Genomic DNA, 6,264 nt, shown 5'->3' with positions numbered 1-6,264 from the left:
CTAACCAAAACCCCTAACCCTAACCCTAAACCCTAAAACCTAACTCTAACACTAACCCTAACCCTAACCCTAACCCTACCCTAAACCTAACCTTAAACCCTAACCCTAACCCAAACCTAGACCTGACCCTAACCCATAACCCTAACCTAAAGCCTAACCTCCAAACCCTAACCCTATCCCTAACCTAAACCTAACCCTAACCCTCAACCCTAACACTAACTCTATTTCATAACCCAAGCCCTAACCCTAACCCTAACCCGAAACCTAAACCCAACCCTAACACTAACCCTCACCCTAAACCCTAACCCTATCCCTACCCTACCACTAAACCTAACCCCTAAACCTAAACCAACCCTAGCCATAGCCCTAACCCTAATACAACCCTAGCCCTAACCCCTAACACTAAACTCTACCCCTAACCCTAAACCTAACCTTAACCCCTAAACCTAACCCAAACCGAACCCTAACCCTAACCCCCTAACCCTAACCGTAACCTTAACCTAAACCCCTACCCCTAACCTAACCCTAACCCTAACCCAACCCTAAACGTAACAATAACCCTAACCCTAATCATAACACGAAACCTAACCACTTACCCTAACCCGTGACCCTAAACCCTAACGCTAACCCTAACCTGAACCCAACCCTACACCTAACCCTAACTCTAACCCAACCCAAACCCTAACCCCCAAACCCTAACCTAACCTTAACCGAAAACCCTAACCTGAAACCTAAACCCTAAATCCTAACCCTAACATTAAGGCAAACCCTAACCCTAACCCCAAACGGTAACAGGAACCTCCAAACTCTAACCCTAACCTGAACCTACCCTAAACCTACCTCTAACTCCTAACCCTAACCCTCACCCCTAACCCTAACCCCTAACCCTAACCCAACCATAACCCTAACCCTAACGCTAACCCTAACCCTAACCCACAACCTGACCCTAATGGACTAACCCAAACACAAACCTAACCCTACCCCTAACCCAACCATAACCCTAACCCTAACGCTAACCCTAACCCTAACCCACAACCTGACCCTAATGGACTAACCCAAACACAAACCTAACCCTACCCCTAACCCAACCATAACCCTAACCCTAACGCTAACCCTAACCCTAACCCACAACCTGACCCTAATGGACTAACCCAAACACAAACCTAACCCTACCCCTAACCCAACCATAACCCTAACCCTAACGCTAACCCTAACCCTAACCCACAACCTGACCCTAATGGACTAACCCAAACACAAACCTAACCCTACCCCTAACCCAACCATAACCCTAACCCTAACGCTAACCCTAACCCTAACCCACAACCTGACCCTAATGGACTAACCCAAACACAAACCTAACCCTACCCCTAACCCAACCATAACCCTAACCCTAACGCTAACCCTAACCCTAACCCACAACCTGACCCTAATGGACTAACCCAAACACAAACCTAACCCTACCCCTAACCCAACCATAACCCTAACCCTAACGCTAACCCTAACCCTAACCCACAACCTGACCCTAATGGACTAACCCAAACACAAACCTAACCCTACCCCTAACCCAACCATAACCCTAACCCTAACGCTAACCCTAACCCTAACCCACAACCTGACCCTAATGGACTAACCCAAACACAAACCTAACCCTACCCCTAACCCAACAGTAACACTAACCCGAAACCCTAAACCTAACCCTAACCCATAACCCAAGCCCTAAACCTAACCCTAACCCTAACCCGAAACCAAAACCCAACCCCAACCCTTAACCCTGACCCTAAACCCTAACCCTATCCCTACCCTACCACTAAACCTAACCCCTAAACCTAAACCAACCCTAGTCATGACCCTAACCCTAATACAACCCTAGCCCTAACCCCTAACACTAAACCCTAACCCTAACCCTAAACCTAGCCTAAACCTAACCTTAACCCCTAACCCTAACCCTAACCAAAACCCCTAACCCTAACCCTAAACCCTAAACCCTAACTCTAATACTAACCCTGACACTAACCCTAACCCTAACCCTACCCTAAACCTAACCTTAAACCCGAACCATAACCCTAACCCAAACCTAGACCTAACCCTAACCCCTAACCCTAACCTAAAGCCTAACCTCAAACCCTAACCCTAACCCTAACCTAAACGTAACCCTAACCCTAACCCTAACCCTAACCCTAACCCATGACCCTAAACCCTAACGCTAACCCTAACCTGAACCCAAACCTACACCTAACCCTAACTCTAACCCAACCCAAACCCTAACCCCCAAACCCTAACCCTAACCTTAACTGAAAACCCTAACCTGAAACCTAAACCCTAAATCCTAACCCTAACACTAAGGCAAACCCTAACCCTAACCCCAAACGATAACAGGAACCTCCAAACTATAACCCTAAACCTGAACCTACACTAAACCTACCTCTAACTCCTAACACTAACCCTCATCCCTAACCCTAACCGAACCCTAACCCGAACCAAACACTAACACTAAAACCAAACCCTAACCCTAACCCTACCCATAACCCAAGCCCCAAGCTTAACCCTAACCCTAACCCAATCCTAGCCCTAAATATTAACCCTAACACTAACCCGAACCCTAACCCAAACCTAACCCCACCCCTAACCCGAACTCTACACTAAACCTAACCCTAACCCTAACCCTAACCCTAACCCTATGCCTAACCCTAACCCTAACCCTAACCTAACCCTAACCCTAAGCCTAACCCTAAGCCTAACCCTAACCCTACCTTAACCCTAACCCTAACCCTAACCCCTAACCCTAACCCCTAACCCTAACCGAACCCTAACCCTAACCAAACCCTAACACTAAAACTAAACCCCAACCCTAACCCTACCCATAACCCAAGCCCCAAGCCTAACCCTAATCCTAACCCAATCCTAGCCCTAACTACTAACCCAAACCCTAACCCAAACCTGACCCCAACCCTAACCCTAACTCTACCCTAAACCTAACCCTAACCCTACCCCTAACCCTAAGCCTAACCCTCACCCCTAACCCTAACCTAACCCCTAACCCTAACCCTACCCATAACCCAAGCCCTAACCATGACCCTAACCCTACCCTGAGCCTAAACCTAACCCTAACCCATAACCCAAGCCCAAACCCTAACCCGAAACCTAAACCTAAACCTAAACCTAACCCTAACCCTGACCCTAAACCATAACCCTATCCCTACCCTACCACTAAACCTAACCCCTAAACCTAAACCTAACCCTAACCCTAACCCTAAACCGAACCTTAACCCCTAACCCTAACCCTAAACCGAACCTTAACCCCTAACCCTAACCCAACCCGAACCCTAACCCCAACCCTAAACATAACACTAACCCTAAACCTAATCTTAACACGAAACCTAACCACTAACCCTAACCCGTGACCCTAAACCCTAACGCTAACCCTAACCTGAACCCATCCCTACACCTAACCCTAACTCTAACCCAACCCAAACCCTAACCCCCAAACCCTAACCTAACCTTAACCGAAAACCCTAACCCGAAACCTAAACCCTAAATCCTAACCGTAACACTAAGGCAAACCCTAACCCTAACCCCAAACGGTAACAGGAACCTCCAAACTCTAACCCTAAACTTGAACCTACCCTAAACCTACCCCTAATTCCTAACCCTAAGCCTAACCCCAAACGGTAACAGGAACCTCCAAACTCTAACCCTAACCTGAACCTACCCTAAACCTACCTCTAACTCCTAACCCTAAACCTCACCCCTAACCCTAACCCCTAACCCTAACCGAACCCTAACCCTAACCAAACCCTAACCCTAACCCTAACCCTAACCCTAACCCTAAACCTAACCCTAACCCAACCCGAACCCTAACCCTAACCCAACCCGAACCCTAACCCTAACCCCCTAACCCTAACCGTAACCTTAACCCTAACCCCTACCACTAACCTAACCCGAACCCTAACCCTAACCCAACCCTAAACGTAACACTAACCCTAAACCAAACCCAACACTAATCCTAACCCTAACCCTAACCCTAAACCTGACCCCTAGCCCTAACCCAAACCCTATACCTTGCAGAAAGAGGAAGAGGGAGCAAGGTTTTGATATGCCGTGCTAAACTTGTCCTGCCTTTCGCATGGCCAGTGTCACTGAAGCTCCTGGTTTTGTGGTTTTCTCAACCCTAACCCCAGGCGTAACCCTAACCCTAACCCTAACCCTTACCCTAATCCCGAACCCTAACCCTAACCCCTAACCCTAACCCTAACCCTAAACCTGACCCCTAGCCCTAACCCAAACCCTATACCTTGCAGAAAGAGGAAGAGGGAGCAAGGTTTTGATATGCCGTGCTAAACTTGTCCTGCCTTTCGCATGGTCAGTGTCACTGGAGCTCCGGGTTTTGTGGTTTCCTCAACCCTAACCCTAGGTGTAACCCTATCACTAACCCTGACACTAACCCTAACCCTTACCCTGACCCAAACCCAACACTAACCCTAACCCTAACCCTAGCAGAAGGAGGAAGAGGGAGCAAGGTTTTGATATGCCGTGCTTAACTTGTCCTGCCTTTCGCATGGGCAGTGTCACTGGAGCTCCTGGTTTTGTGGTTTCCTCAACCCTAACCCTAGGCGTAACCCTAACCCTAACCCAAACCTAACCCTAACCCTAACCCTAACCCTGACCCCGAACCCTAACCCTAACCCCTAACCCTAACCCTGGCAGAAAGAGGAAGAGGGAGCAAGGTTTTGATGTGCCGTGCTTAACTTGTCCTGCCTTTCGCATGGTCAGTGTCACTGGAGCTCCTGGTCTTGTGGTTTCCTCAACCCTAACCCTAGGCGTAACCCTAACCCTAACCCTAACCCAACCCTAACCCTAACCCTAACCCTAACCCTGACCCCGAACCCTAACCCTAACCCCTAACCCTAACCCTGGCAGAAAGAGGAAGAGGGAGCAAGGTTTTGATGTGCCGTGCTTAACTTGTCCTGCCTTTCGCATGGTCAGTGTCACTGGAGCTCCTGGTCTTGTGGTTTCCTCAACCCTAACCTTAGGCGTAACCCTAACACTAACCCTAACCCTAACCCTAACCCTTACCCTAACCCAAACCCAACACTAACCCTAACCCTAACCCTGACCTTAATCCTAACCCTAAACCTGGCCTAAATTTGGATTCCACCTCCAAAATTCAATACATCCAAGGATTACTCCCAGATGAAAACTGCCAGGACAGACAGGTCATGCCAGGGACAGTGACACCCTCGGTCAGTCATAGGAGATGCAACCAATCCTGAGGGACACAAGAACAGTTCTGTGTGTCCTGTGTGTGTCCCTCGTGTCCTGGGCGCCCACGTCCTGTGTCCTATGTATCCCCCGTGCCCTGCGTGTCCCTATGCCTGTCTGTCCTTGTGTCCTGTGTCCCCACACCCAGGTTGGCATGCAGGTGCATTAGCAACTGTAGCTTTATTCTCTAACCCGTACCTCCCCCTGACCTTGGTTTGTCAGCCCCTCCATTGCTTTGTACTGCCTTACCTGGCCTACCCTTCCATTTCCCTGCCTTATCTCGCCTTCCGCTGCCTCCCATTGCCTTTCCTTGCCTGGACCCCTTGCCTGGCCTTGCTTTCTCTTGCCTGCCCTTCCTTTTCCTTGCGTTGCCTTTACCAACCCTCCCTTCCCTTGCCTTGCCTACCCTTCCGTTGCCTTGCCTTCCCCTCTGTTGAGTTGCCTTGTCTAACCCTGCCTTGCCTAGTCTTTCGTAGCCTTCCCTTTCCTTGCCTTACCTACCCCACCCGTGCCTTGCCTTGTGTTGCTGGCCCCTTGTATTGCCTACCCATCCCTTGCCTTTCCTCATCGACCTTGCCTTGCTTTGCCTACCCCTCCCTTGCCGTTGTTCCTATTTGGACATATGACTCGGGGTGGGGCGGGCGGTCTCCTCCCCTCCCTGCCCCTCCTCGCTACTTTGTCCCTCATGTTTTTGCATCGGGGGGAGCGCTCCTCGCCTCCCGCTCCCTGGATATTGGGGTTCCGGGCGGGCATTCTCCCGTCCAGCCGTCACCAACGCCCCGCTCCTCGCGTCCCTCTCCCTCGGGGTGTTGCTCTGGGGAGGGTGCTCTGCTCCCCTCCCGCCCTCAACAGCTCTAAGCCAATCAGAACTATCGGTTGCCAGGCACACCAGTCCTTGGCCAATCAGAGTTCCCCGTGCTGTAAGTCACCTGTTGCCAGGCAGACCAGCAGAACCCTGCGCAGCCCACGGATGGGCACGCGCCGTGTCTCGCAGAGCTGCGACCC

This window comes from Corvus brachyrhynchos, unplaced genomic scaffold (assembly GCF_000691975.1).
Source record: "Corvus brachyrhynchos isolate BGI_N302 unplaced genomic scaffold, ASM69197v1 scaffold141, whole genome shotgun sequence".
NCBI classification, from domain to species: domain Eukaryota; kingdom Metazoa; phylum Chordata; class Aves; order Passeriformes; family Corvidae; genus Corvus; species Corvus brachyrhynchos.
Note: the sequence above shows the minus strand (reverse complement) of the source record.